Source organism: Leptopilina heterotoma, unplaced genomic scaffold (genome assembly GCF_015476425.1).
Source record: "Leptopilina heterotoma isolate Lh14 unplaced genomic scaffold, ASM1547642v1 Lhet_70, whole genome shotgun sequence".
Lineage (NCBI taxonomy): Eukaryota > Metazoa > Arthropoda > Insecta > Hymenoptera > Figitidae > Leptopilina > Leptopilina heterotoma.
The window spans coordinates 3,246,902-3,262,614 of record NW_025111162.1 but is presented as its reverse complement, the minus strand read 5'-3'; the positions used below and the strand labels follow the sequence as shown (position 1 = coordinate 3,262,614).

General features: G+C 28.6%; 1 protein-coding gene across 3 annotated transcripts in view; it reads right to left on the bottom strand.

Moving 5' to 3' along the window:
* LOC122510581 overlaps positions 1-15,713 on the bottom strand; it is a 372,459-nt gene that overhangs the window by 208,986 nt on the left and 147,760 nt on the right. Inside the window, exon 1 of one of the 3 annotated variants that reach the window (XM_043625349.1) lies at positions 5,651-6,158. The exons of the other annotated variants lie outside the window; for them this stretch is intronic. The gene's annotated coding sequence lies outside the window, so the exon portion shown is untranslated. Of the gene's footprint in view, positions 1-5,650; positions 6,159-15,713 lie in introns of those variants that run through there. 3 annotated transcript variants of the gene reach the window in all.

Sequence of the window (15,713 nt, the reverse complement as noted above, 5' to 3'; positions counted from 1 at the left end):
TAGAGCAGAAGAACCGATTGTCAGACTCTTTCTAGCGCACGGCATGCTTTGGAGTGAGGGAGAAAAAAGAGAGTTCTTACGCTCTATCCGTCTCTTTTCATACCACCGGCTTGCTTCTCTCATGGGAATCATGAAACTCGCGCAGTCTATTCTTATATGTCTATGTTCTTAACCTTCTTAACTTCCGGGGAGTGTGGCAGGGCTTCAGAGTCGACAACAGTCGAGCGACGCCGAATATTACCGAAGTAGAACCTAGTACAAAATACTATCTCTGTCGACGGCCGCCTCCTTTCCTCGTCTCTCATTCTCTGCTATCTCAGTTCAGTTCCCTGCTTCATTTTTAATTCATTATTACAAATTTTATGTATTTTTTGTGTATTACATATACAATTAAACTTACACAAACATAAATGTAAGGAATCATAAATTCGGGAACGAATTATAATCATTAAAAATTAGTATCTAAAATTCGGTTAAAAATATTTTTTTTTACAGTTACAATTATTCATCCCAAATAATGCCCCGTCGATCTAAGACTTGAGAGCAATAAAAAGCGTTTCATTCATTCCATGCAAGACACCTTTCCTTCGGTGTATATGCGCAAGTGCAGACAGAGAGAGAGACTACAGAGCCGGGCTTTGCCGAAAAAACCCGATGGTTGCTTGTTCTTAACTACAATTTTTGACTTTCTTATCCGCTTTTCTCGACAAAATTCATCTCACATTATAGACTACAAAATCAAAATTTACTGCAATTATTTGACATACACATTTAAATTTTCAAAGATATACAAGTGAAAATATTGATAATATAATTAAATTTTAAAAAAATTTTACTGAAAAAAATGACAACGTCAATTTTGACATACAAGTACATGGTTAGGATGTATAGCTGAAACAGCAATACTGTATTGCTATTCCCATTAAAATACAGTATTGGTGTTCTCCACATACATATTACTGCCTCTCACATACATATGGCCGTTCTACGCTGCGTATGGCTGAAACAGCAATACTGTATGGCAGTCACATATCCACCAAAAAAATATGTGATTTTAATATAATGAGAAATTTTAGAAAATAGTATATTTTTAAGAAATCTTAATTTTAGACAATTACACAATATTTTTAAGTATTTTAAATTAGGGGTGGATTTTGGGGGTGCCAGCGAGCATTCTAACCTTTTGCAAATTGATTGGTATATTTTTAGGGAATTTTTAAAAATATTTTCATATAGAAAGACGAACGCATTCTCTCGATTGTGGACTTTTATATATTATTTTTAAGTATTTTAAATTAGGGGTGGGTTTTGGGGGTTCGAGCGAGCATTCTAACCTTTTGGAAATTGCTTGGTATATTTTTAGGGAATTTTTAGAAATATTTTCAGATCAAAAGCCTAACGCATTCTCTCAATTTTGGACAATTACACAATATTTTTAAGTATTTTAAAATAGGGGTGGGTTTTGGGGGTTCAAGCGAGCATTCTAACCTTTGGAAATTGCTTGGTATATTTTTAGGGAATTTTTAGAAATATTTTTAGAAAGAAAGACGAACGCATTCTCTCGCTTTTGGACTTTTATATATTATTTTTAAGTATTTTAAATTAGGGGTGGGTTTTGGGGGTCCGAGCGAGCATTCTAACCTTTTGGAAATTGCTTGGTATATTTTTAGGGAATTTTTAGAAATATTTTCAGAAAGAAAGTCGAACGCATCCTCTCGCTTTTGGACTTTTATATATTATTTTTAAGTATTTTAAATTAAGGGTGGGTTTTGGGGGTTCGAGCGAGCATTCTAACCTTTTGGAAATTGATTGGTATATTTTTTGGGAATTTTTGGAATTGTTGTTAGAAAAATATCCGAACGCATAGTAGTGATATTGTGCACTTTATTATTGTGCATATATATGTTATTTGATTAAGGGTGGTTTTTCACCCTTAATATTAAAATTTTTGGAATTTTTTGATTGATATTTGTTTTATTTACTATTCTAATGAGGATTATTGAGAAAAATTTGTTACATGAAGAATAAAAAATTTCGTTCAAATGAACGTTCAAAACTTTAGGGTCCTAAATTTTGATCCCAATCTGAGTGGGGGAACCGCCCCATTTACCACCCCCCATGTAATAAAAATGATTAAAAATTATATTTTCTGCCACGCGCGAAATTTTCTTTTTGGAAATCATTTTACATTGAGCCAAGATTAATTTAAATATTTCAATTTAAAAGTTATTATTTTTTTGTACTTTTTATATTTACTAATAATCGTTTAACTTCAAATTAAGAAAAATATTAAATTATTTTCATTATAAAAATAATAAAATTCCTTAATTAATCTAAAGTGTAAGGTAAAGGAGAATGCCGGAAATTCGTTCAAAGCCGAAAGGCAGGAACTATGTATAATAAATAAATAATAAATAATAATAAAATTCTTAAAACTAATTTTATTATTTATGAAAATAATTAAATTTTCTAAAAATAATTTTTACTTTTAAAAATAATTGAATTCTTGTAATTGAGAAAAGAATATTATTAAAATGACTCAAAATAATTGAATTTTTGGGAATAACTTTGTTATTTATCGACATAATTGAATTTCATCGAAAAATGATTTATGTAAATAATTGAATTCTTAGGAAGAATTTTTTAAAATCTAAAAAAATAATGAATTATTTTTAAAAAATGTAATTAAAATTGTATTTAAAATAATTGATTACTTTTGAACAATTTTATAAAAATATTTGAAAATAACTGAATTCCAGTGAAAACTTCTAATTTTTTTGAAAATAATTGAATTCTTCCAAAGAACTTAAAAAAACATTTTTTTAAATAATTGAATTTTCCAAGTAATTAAAATTAAATTTTTTAAAATAATTTCATTCTTTGAACAATTTCTGTAAAATTGTATTAAAATTAATTGAAATCCTGCGATTAATTTTATTATTTATGAAAGTAATTGAATCTTGCGACAAATTTTAGTAAAATGTTTGAAAAGAATTGAATTTCTATATGAAAAATTTTTTTATTTTTCAAAATATTTGAATTCTTCATAAGAATTTTATAAATACTGTTTTAAATAATTAATTTTTTCGAAATATAATAAATATTATGGAAATTTTATTTTAAATTATTCAATTCTTGTCAAAAATTTATTTATAAAAATAATTTAATTTTTTGATTAATTAATTTAAAGTAGTATTTAACATAATTGAAATTCTTTGAAAATTTTATTATTTATAAAATAACTGAATTTTTCCTTAGAATTTTATCAACAATTTTTTTAAAAAATTGATTTCTGTTTGGAAATTCAAATTTCCAAATCCAAATTCAATGATTTCCAATGTCTATAGACATTGGAAATCATTGAATTGCGAACAGTTTTTAAAAATAATTAAATTTCACAAAGAATTCTATTAACATATTTAAGAATAATTGAATGTCTGTGTGGTATTTTATTAAAGCTTTTCAAAAAGAATTGAATTTCTAAAAAGCATTTTAATATTTATGAAAATAAGTAAATTATTTCAAAAAAATGTAATTAAAATTGTATTTAAAATATTTGATTTTTTTTATACAATTTTATTAAAATATTTGAAAATAATTGAATTCCTGTAAAAAATTTTAATATTTTTGTAAATAATTGAATTATAGCAAAAAATGTTATTAAAATGTTTAAAAAAAATTGGATTTCTCTAAAAAATTTTGTTATTTTTCAAAATAATTGAATTTCTCATAAGAATTTTATAAACATTGTTTAATAGAAATAAAATAATAATAATAAAATTGTTTATTAAAAATACTTTTTAAAAAAGTATATTATTTTTAAATTTCGCGCCTCATTTTTCGAGCAAGCCAAGGAAAACGACGAAATCGAAAAAGAAGCTCACCGACGAGAGAAGAAATCAGACGTATGAATGTGTGTGTGCTCATATGGAACATATTCCTAATGCACAAAAGTGTCGATTTCAGATAGCAGATGACAGGGAGTAAAAGTTATTTAATTGTTCGACTTGTATGAAAACGGTCGCTATTTTCATACGGTTGAAGAAATTAATGACTTTACTCTCTGTCGTCAGCTGTCAGAAACCGCCATTTTTGCGCATGTAGGATGAAAAATTATTTTGCGCCCGCTCTCGCTATAAAATGTTAAAACGCATCTCGATTACATAAAAATCAGTTTTTACTTAAAAAGAATAACTTTTTAGCATTAAAAAAAAATGCACTCCTCGTACTCTCAATGCCATACTTTCCATGCAGTTAAAACAAAAAATTATCTTCGCAACATGGGCGCAAAGGTGATTACGATTTAGGCGAGATAAATGATTTTCGACCTTAATACGAAAATAACTATCTTTAATAAAAAATCTTTTGCATGTTTAATTTATTTAAGTATTTGCGCCCCCAAAGCCTGCGCCCGGTGCCACAGCACCGACGGCACCACCCTTGTTACGGCACTGCCTATAACTATTCTCTCCATGTAAGTAATAAATTTATGATATAGTTGTTCAAGAATTTCGCGCGTTGCGGAAAATGTATTTTTTAATAATTTTTATTACATGGGGGGAGGCAAATGGGGTGGTTCCCCCACTCGGATTCGGGTTAAATTTTTAGTTTATAATCTTGACTCAATGTAAAATGATTTCCAAAAAGAAAATTTCGGCGCGTTGCGGAAAATGTATTAATGACAATTTTTATTACATGGGGGGAGGCAAATGGGGTGGTTCCCCCACTCGGATTGAGGTCAAATTTTTTGTTTGTAATCTGGGCTCAATGTAGAAGGATTTCCAAAAAAAAATTTCGCGCGTTGCGAAAAATGTATTTTTTAATAATTTTTATTACATGGGGGGAGGCAAATGGGGTGGTTCCCTTACTCCGATTTGGATCAAATTTTTTGTTTGTAATCTTGTCTCAATGTAAAATGATTTCCAAAAAGAAAATTTCGCGCGTTGCGAAAAATGTATTTTTTAATAATTTTTATTACATGGGGGGAGGAAAATGGGGTGGTTCCCCCACTCGGATTTGGGTCAAATTTTTTGTTTATAATCTTGGCTCAATGTAAAATGATTTCCAAAAAGAAAATTTCGCGCGTTGCGAAAAATGTATTTTTTAATAATTTTTATTACATGGGGGGAGGAAAATGGGGTGGTTCCCCAATTCGGATTCGGGTCAAATTTTTTGTTTATAATCTTGGCTCAATGTAAAATGATTTCCAAATAGAAAATTTCGCGCGTTACGGAAAAAGTATTAATGATAATTTTTATTATATGGGGGGAGGCAAATGGGGTGGTTCCCCCACTCGGATTCGGGTCAAATTTTTTGTTTGTAATCTTGGCTCAATGTAGAAGGATTTTCAAAAAGAAAATTTCGCGCGTTGCGAAAAATGTATTTTTTAATAATTTTTATTACATGGGGGGAGGCAAATGGGGTGGTTCCCCCACTGGGATTGGGGTCAAATTTTTTTTTTGTAATCTTGGCTCAATGCAAAAGGATTTCCAAAAAAAAAATTTCGCGCGTTGCAGGAAATATATTTTAATACATTTCATTACATATTAACTTTTTATACTTCTATTTTCTTTAAATTCGTTGATCGTAAACGTTGTGAACTTCACCTACCTTAGAAAACCAGGTATAATACATCATGTATAATACGTACCCATCCCTGTCGGCAGGTACGAAAACTGACTGTGTCAGTAATCGGCAGCTGTTTGCGTTAGTTACCGGCAGTGCGCTGATTGGTTGGTTCAGTGGTCGTCACTTCTGTGCCTTAGTTACCGTCAGCTACATTATAATGCTGTTTTGTCAAACCGTTTTTATCTGCCGAACACTAAAACATTAGTCTTTTTTATTCAATTGCTTTAGTTATCGGCAGCAAATTTAAATATAGTTTATTTTTATTTATCAATGAGATTTTGCCTGACGAATACTAAAATTTACGACCATTAATATATAAAGAATTTAATATTGCAAAGAAAAAAGTCTTATTAACGTTATGTTATTAGAATATGCAATTAATTTGGCCCATGTCGATTTTTAGTGTTCGTCAGTCGTGCCGATTTCACAAGCAAGCTGCAAATTTTGCTTTAGTCACCGTCATTGCTATTTTATATAAAATTGTAAAAATAAAAATAGTAAAATAAATAATTAAATAATACTAAAAATAATAATAAATACAATATAAACACAAACTTATCTTTCGAAATGCGAAAAGTTGTCAAAGGCAGTGTTTTTAGTTTTTCGTCGTTTCTTAACCGCAAACTTAAGGTTTTTGCTACATTCTATCGCGTTCGCGTACCTATCACGAAAATATTTTCAATTTTTAATTAAAATGAAATAATGACTCAAAACAATTGTTGTTATCCGATGTCGCGATATTAAAACTTACCAGAAATATTGTTTATTCATGCATAAAATGACTGTGTGTCTTATTTTTTGGTTAAGTTGTGACAACCTGCCGACGACTAAAGCACTGACGAGCACTGACGCATTTACCTTATATATTTTACAGTTCTTCATAAGGAAACTAACGAAAATTAGTATGTTGTTTTAGAAATAGAAAATAATAATTTTTGCAAAGTTGGGAAAGCCATGAATTAAAAAGAAAAACAACAAATTAATTGTCTATAGATACTCATAGAGACGATAGTGATACTGGGATCTGATGGTAGATGGCATTAGTGTATGTCACTGTAACTGTAGGTAAATATATTTAACACGACGTAAGAACCTAACCTATATTATTAACGCACACACGCACACGCAAGTAAAGACACGACGATTGGTCACGGAAACCGAAAGATCGCACGATTCGTTAGAAGTACACAGCTGAATCGTCCTTATATATTAAACGAGTGGAAAAATATGTGCCTTCGAGAGAGAGCATTTTTTAAAATAACTTACTAATCAAATTATGTAAATAAGTAAAAGTCGTGAAAAAAATTATGTTATATTGAGGAACAGTTCTTGAATTTAATTTGGCATGAGGAGACATTCACGTTTATTAATAAAAGGTTTTTTTCTTTCATACACGTGTGAATTTCAACTTCGAAAACATTAGGGTTAGTTCGCGACGTCAGGTGATGGACTCGGTGATGCTCGGGCGAAATCGGTTAAGTCCGCCCGCAGTCCTTCCAAAATTGGTATGTTACGTTAGAATGTCTGTTATATATTCTATCTGTATGTGGAAAAAAGGTTAGAATTACCGTATTATTTCACAAACAAAAACTAGCATTTTATTCTTTTCTGAAGAAAAATAAGACTATTTCTAATGCAGATAGTAATTTTTTTACACCGAAGGTTGCTTAATATATAACGAACTTATCATATTTTCGTATTAATGTTGAAATTATTAGCACAACGCACGAAAAATCCTCACATTCTAACGTACTTTTAGAATAAAGATAACCAAATATATTCAATATTAGAAGAAAAAGTTTCTCCGTGTATTATTTTCCTGTAGAAACATGAAAAAATTAGTAATTAAATTAATAAAGGAGTGCACTGCTTTACTAATGGATATTTTTCTGTAGTAATTAGGCCCACACGGAAAATCTTTGTTCAAGAATTATTACGAAATTTATTCAAGAATTCAAGATATTTCAATATTTACGAAAAGTCAAATATTCATTAAAGAATTTTCAGGTGTTTTTCAATGATACAGTCAGGTCTCCAAACTGTAACATTTGAAACTGCGACAAACTTGAAACTAATTAGTAGTCACGCCCACATGACTTGAAACTGTAACATGACGTCACGCAACGGCTAAATCTACTTATTAATTAATTTTTATTCGGTATTTCATTGAAAGTTTCTTATTTTATGCATCCAATTGGACCATAGCAATAATTTCAATTCATAAACTATCCAAGAATCACAAAGTAGACTGAATCCATTTCAAATCAGGCATGTCGACTAACTTCAGGTTATAGAAAAAAAATTGTTTTGCTTGTCATTTTTTTCTTTTGAGTATAATTTAATTTTCTTTCTTCGGTCTTGTAGATGGTCTTGTCCTCTTCACAATCCACGCGGAGAAAAAAGGATACTTAAATTTACCCTGAGGATTGTAAAACTTGACAAATTTTCAGTGTCAACTATAGGACAACACTCTGTTGTTTATAAATTACTATCTATATAGTGTAAAATAAACGTAATTAGTTTTACACTCCAGAAATGTGTAGTAGTTTATTTTGTCTGTTTAATTAGATTTTTAAAAATAAACTTTTATTTGTAAAAAATTTATTTAAACAACTAAAAATATTTAACTTGGATAATAAAAATTTTAAATCGCAGAACATTTTTGATTTTTTTAAGTAGGTAGTTTTTAACTTTTTAGTCAATAAAAGAGTTTCAGAATTCATTTAGTCTTTTTAGAAATAATTCTTTAAAACAAATTTTTTTTTGAAAAGAAAAATAATTAAAATATTGAACATTTTAATTAATTAAAATTTTGTATTTGTATTAATTTTGTATTAATTTTGTATTTTGTAAATTTAATTTTAAATTTTTTAATAGAGATTATTATTTTATAACATCCACAGAAATAAATCACAAATAAACAATAACCCATATTTTTAAACGTCAAAATTTATTTATCGATGTTCATTTTTTAGCTGCATTTGCGGTTAGTTACTTCAACTAAAAAACTGGTTAGTTTTTTCCTGGAGTGTAAAACAAATAATAAAATATGTGTAACTTTTACGAAGGAAAAAATATAGTAAAGTGTAAGTAATATTATGAAGAAGATTAGAATGACTAAATAAGTTTTTAACATTCGAAATTTAACACTCCAGTTTTCTCCGTGCAGTTTGAAATTTGAAAAAATTTCTAAAATTATAAAAATAAGGGACGTTTTTCTGAAAATAAATAAGATCAATTTTCTCAAAAACACCACCTTTTTTGTTATCAAATTTTTACTACAAATTCTTAAAATAATTATGAACATTTCCTATGAATTTCAAGCGGGCTAACCCATTCTGTCAATCAAGAGAATTTCTTTTTAAATATTTATTTTTACAAATTTTTAAATTGTTAACGTTCACGTCAACAATGTTATAACGATTCATTTGTTTTTAAAAATGCAAGTTAACAATTTTAAAATTTGCAAAAATAAATATTTAAAAAAAAATTCTCCTGATTGCCAGAATGGTTTAGCTCACTTGAAAATCATAGGAAATGTTCATAATTATTTTAAGAATTTGTAGTAAAAATTTGATAACCAAAAAAGGTGGTGTTTTTGAGAAAATTGATCTTATTTATTTTCAGAAAATCATCCCCTATTTTTATCATTTTAAATATTTTTTCAAATTTCAAACTGCATTGTGAAGAGGACAAGACCATCTACAAGACCCAAGAAAGAAAATTAAATTATACTCAAAAGAAGAAAAATGACAAGCAAAACAATTTTTTTTCTATAACCTGAAGTTAGTCGACATGCCTGATTTGAAATGGATTCAGTCTACTATGTGATTCTTGGACAGTTTATGAATTGAAATTATTGCTATGGTCCAATTGGATGCATAAAACAAGAAACTTTCAATGAAATACCAAATAAAAATTAATTAATAAGTAGATTTAGCAAAATAATCAGAAAAATCAATAAAAATGAAAATGACCTTTTTAAAACTTGTGTAATAAATTTTTCGCGATAATATGAAAATTTCTCTATCTAAAGGAATCATAATAGAAGCAAAATTAAGCATTGTTGGTTAGTCAAAGAGTATTATAAGCGAAATAAAAATTATTTTCTAAAAAGTGCAAAAATCCCATGTTAATTAAATGGGAAAAGTATTGTTATTTAGGCGGGGTTAAACGGCATCGTACAATTTTTTTCTAGTTTCTAGAATTGTTTTTAGGTCAAAAAGAAACGATTTTGACGATACCCAAATGAAAATAGCTAACTTGGGAAATAACGGACACCCTAATGTATATATATATATATATATACAATAGGGGGGCTCCGTCCCCCTGCGCGCTTCGCGCGCCAACCCCCTATTTTTATTTTAAAATTAACTTTTAAATTAAGAATTAATTAACCGACAGATTGGCTCGGTCGGATAGATGCCTGGCGTTGGTGGTCGTTTAAGGACCAAGGGTATAAGTACCCTTGGTTCGCGCCCACTTGGCTTGGTATTTTTCCGGCACGTGAGACAATCTGAGCGGGAGGTTTGACGTCGAGGTATAATGATGTGCACCGTCGATTATTGTCCGGTACACACCATTAGAACTCGACTGTCGATAAACCGGTTGTACTCAGAGAGGTTTTCTACAGTTTCCCTCTTCTCTGGCGAGAAAACCCATTGACGGGTGGTCCAGGCGTAATGCGAATACTCCTAATAAAGTCGGCTGTAGACGCAAAATTAGGTTAATATATATAGAAAATTTCTAAAAGTAGAATGGTTATGCTTAATCCAAAAAAAGTATTTCTCGGGGACTCTTGTCGAAGTGCGTAAAGCCAATAGGGCAGGAGTATATAAAAAAAAAAAAAAAAAAAAAAAAAAAATTAAGAATTAATTAATATTATCAATATTGGTTTTTAGCCAAATTCAGTAAAATTAGTGTTTGTTGAAATTATTTGTATTTTTCAATTTGTTTTCAAGATACACTACGGGGAAGTAACCAATTTTGTATCTCAAAATTATAGGTTCAGATTGTAGTATTTGAAATCAGGTCCGAAATATAAGACATGACTAATTTCTTTTTATTTAGATTTTGAGTTAAAAAATTCGTTTCTTCCCTGTAATATATCTTTGAAAAAAAATGTTGAAATAAATAATTTTAATAAACAATAAAGCAGGAAAATTAATTTAATTAATAATATTACAAAAATTAATATTATTTTTGTAAATTTTTGTAAATTGAAAATAAAATTTATTTGAATTTATTTTAATTTGTAATAATATGAAGTCGATTTTAAATAATATGGAAGGTACGTAGAAATGGAATTTAATTTTTGACACTGTTGACATTAATTGTGACGTACGATAACGACTCCTTAATGTCCCCCTTTAAGTTGAAAAAAGGTTGAATTTTATCTAAATTTTGATCCCTTGGAAGGCCTTAATGAGGGCTTTTTTTTATGTGTAAGTTAATAAATAGGTCAACTTTGATCTAAATTTTGATCTAACTCCAGAAGATGTAAGGAAATTTGTCGATTTCATAGGCCCTCTTTTGACTTAAGTTTAAGGTTATGTTCGCCTCTCCATCTATGTCTGTGGCCGCAATAACTTTTGACCTGATTTTGAGGTTATGTTTACCTCGTGACCTACGTCTGTGACCGCAATAACTTTTGACCTGATTTTGAGGTTATGTTCACCTCTTGACCTACGTATGTGATCTGAAATTATGTTAAATATACTATAGCTATTTGAGGCCAACTTCAGTGCGATGTCCCTTAACCTGATTTTGAGGTTATGTTTACCCCTTGATCTACGTCTATGACCTGAGGCCAACTTCAGAGCGATGAACATTGACCTGATTTTGAGGTTATGTTTACCTCTTGACCTACGTCTGTGACCTGAGGCCAACTTCAGAGCGATGAACATTGATCTGATTTTGAGGTTATGTTTACCCCTTGACCTACGTCTATGACCTGAGGCCAACTTCAGAGCGATGAACATTGACCTGATTTTGAGGTTATGTTTACCCCTTGACCTACGTCTATGACCTGAGGTCAACTTCAGAGCGATGAACATTGACCTGATTTTGAGGTTATGTTTACCTCTTGACCTACGTCTGTGACCTGAGGCCAACTTCAGAGCGATGACCTTTGACCATTTGTGGCCAACTTCAGGGCACTGAATCCGGCGGCGAAATCTTTTTATAATATAGAGAGATATATTTTTTTGAATAAATATGTTTAATTCAAACACATTTTCTGTTTTCATTTAAACAAAAAATATGTATGTTTGATTCAAACTTAATATGTTATTATTATTACTATTCTTATTAACTATTATTATTAAATATTAAATAAATTCTATTAAATTCTCATTAAAAATAATTTATATGAGTTATTTAGAAACATTTTCAGAATTGAACAGGAGACATTTTTTTTATATTTTAAAAGCAGGAAGACAGATATTCATACTTTTTTTCTAGAACAATTTTTTTGGAGAAGTTCAAGGTGAGCCATTACGTATTGAATCAGGAATGAAATTATAATTTAGAACATGAAATATTATTATAATTTTCACTATTTTGGTTTCTACTGTATATTTATAATAAACAATATTGAAAATGAAACATATTTAATTTAAACTTTAAACATTTTCGTGAAATAATCCAATTTTATAAAGTTGGAGCGAAATACAAACTACATTTATTTAAAAAATCTATTCTACAATTTTTTTAAGTAAAATGTTATCATTTGTACTCATTAATATATATGTGACCTGGACAGTGAAAAGGGATCTTACGTGCGAAAACAAGTTTTCGAGAAAACAGCAGTGAAAGTTTAACTTAGAAAAACCCTTGTAACTTTTTTAAATATTAATATTTTTTAATCAAGTTAGGCTTATTTTCTTCACCGTGGATCACAGTATCCTTTCTTAAAAAAGACATGGAGTGGAAAGGTTGAATGTATCGAAAAGTATCGAAGTAAAGAATGGGCAATGAGAATGTAAAATCTTAATAGAAGGGTGTTTTTAAAATTGTTTGTACATGTGAAGGTGGCGCTGCAGTCGTATGTTATTTAAAAAGAGCGCGAATATATAAATTTTATTTTTGTTAAGAGAAAGTACTCATAATAAATCTTATTTTGCATTGTCAAAAAAAACGTCAACATTTCAAATATAAATAAGCAAATTATTAACTGAAAAAATTTGAATATTATTATTAATAAAATAATGGACTTGGACAATGGACATATAAAAACTAGCACCGTAGACGGCCGCTTGCGGCCGTCGGAGGAGCTAGTCAAAATAAAAAACATACAAGTAATGAATTTTTTTTTAATAATTGTTGATATAAATTAATAACAAACTCCCCAAACATAGAAAAAATAATCTAAGTTTTCTAAATAGCTACAATAAGTATAAATAAGTGACACATGTTTGTAAGGGTTTTCGAGGCCGCTGATTACGAATATGATGTTAAATTGACAATTTGACAGTTGACAGCTGTCAACTTCTCTAAAAAGTGATCGTTTTTTGTAAAAAAGACAGTAATAAGGTTTTTGAGGTCGCTGATTACGAATATGATATCAAATTTGAATTTTAACTGTTGACAGTTGTCAAAGAAGCTGTCAACTTTTCTAAATAATAAAAAATTATCGTCTTCGTTATTTTAATTTGTATAATAACACAAAATCAGTTTTTTCGTATTTTTACTCTTGTGTCTTTTAACTTTAAAATTTTTTTTTTAAAACTTGTAATCAACTTATGACTTTTTGGTTTTCACCATCTTGAAGACCGTTTCAAACCCTATCCGAATCAAAAAAAAAAGTAAAAAATGATTTTTTGACACGTAAGGTCCCTTTTCATAGACCAGGTCATATATAAATTACAAGAAATTAAACTTGACAGGATTATTTTATTAAAATTTTAAAAATGATAGGTTTTTCTTAGTAGAATAAACGAGCCAAAATACGCCCGGAGGTGTTTGTTAAATATTTTGTTATTTTTTATCAATACCGTAAGTATTAGACAAAAATTGTCAATTGTTCCTTAAAAACAAATGTTTTAAGCTCAAAACTTGATTTTCAAACATTTTTTACAAATATTTTTGAAACAGATATAACAAAAAAATAAAGACTTTAAAAATCTACTTTCAAGCGTCAAAATAGCTTTTTCTACCATATTTTCAACAATAATAAATGGATAACAATGATACTTGGTACAAACTTTTGAATAAATTGAAATGATTCATTACGCCTCGGTCTCCTATATTAACCCTGTTCCTAATGCACAAAAGTGTCGATTTCAGGTAGCAGACGATAGGGAGTAAAAGTCATTCACATATATTCGACTTGTATGAAAATGGCGGCATGGGACCAGCTGTTTTTTTTGCCCATGAAAAAAAGGTCGCCATTTTCATACGGTCGAACAAATGAGTGACTTTACTCCCTGTCTTCAGGTATCTAAAAGCGCCATTTTTGTGAATGTGGGATAAAAAATACATTTTTTCTATTTTTTTAAACTAATTTCTAATTATTTTAGAATAAATGTTTTTTTCTGTTAAATGGCTTGAAAATAAATCAAAATAAATCGAAAATAGTAGAATAATTGATGAAAAAGGTCGTAAAGTTGAACTAAATTCTAATTATTGAAAAATTAATTATTAATTGTAAAATTAGTTATTAATTTAAAAATTAATTATCAATTAAGAAATTAATTAAAAAATTTAATTATCTACTCTCTAAATCTGAATTTCTACTAATTAATTAATAAAATTTACTAATTTCTTAGTAAAATTTACTAATACAAAAGCAAAAAGTTAGTCACAAGAAAGTAGTGAACATTTTTACTAATTCTAATTTAGAGAGTAAATTTATATAAAAATTAGATAAATTTTAATTAATAATAAATAAAAAAATGTATTATAATTAAACTTTCAAACGCCGAAAAAGGTATATTAAAATTTATTAAGATTTCCTAAACACTATTATAAAAAAAAAAAAAAATTGTAATGTCTTTATTTAATCGCTGATGTCAATTTGAAAATTCCTTTTATGACAAAATTTTCAGAAAAAAGTGACTTTGCAAATTCTTCAATACTACTATTAGTGTTAATTTTGCAATTAGCATAGTTGCATTCATCGGAATGTGCAAACAGATATTCTCATACCTATTAACACCTTCTTACTGGCTTGATTCCATTCCATTATATTCCGTAAAGCTGAAAATCATCAGTTCCCGGTATATATAATGCATTCCTCGGACCAGAGTTTATTCGCATACACATATAATCATTTGCAATAATAATCTGCCAAAAAACTCGGTCCAAGGTTTCTAAAATATGCGTTTTATTATTTTTTTTTCTTTTACATTTTTCTTACGTACAAAAATCTATTTTCCAAACTTAACAAAAGAAGAAATCTCCACCAATCATTATGCATTTCCATATGATATTGTTCTCGTACAAAATTATTCCAGGTTTAAATTTGGAGCATATCATTCTTCCTATTACGCAAATGCGAGCTTAATTTATAAATTTACAAAAACTATTCTCTCCAAAAATCTTTTGTTTCTCTTCAAGGATTAAACAAACTGTTAAAACGCACGTCACCGTAGCGGCAATATTCAATATTCACCTACGGACAATACTTTATATAAAAAAATTGATTTGCGAATTTAACGTTTTGACGCGGAAATTTCACAGGAAGTACTAAAAATATATACAAAAATTATAAGCAAATGTATATTTTCAAGACATTTTCGAAAAATTCTCACCGTTTAAATGAAATATTCAAATTTGATATTTTTTCACTGTAAATATTCACAGCAAAATAAATAATAATTAAACAAAATAATAAAAAAAATATTTTTAAACGAAAATAAATCAAAATTTTCCTAAAATTCTTAATGTTTAAATGAAAGAAATTTTTTTCGGTTGAAACATTTTTTACAAAATGCGTACTAAATTTAATGAAAATTAATGTAAATTACACATTTTTGCTTAGTTAAGGGGTTATGCCACTCTAGGATTTTAAAAAAATCGATTTTTATTTTTTTGCATTAAATAGTCCCTTAGGGTATCAGAAATAACATATCGTAGTATTACGG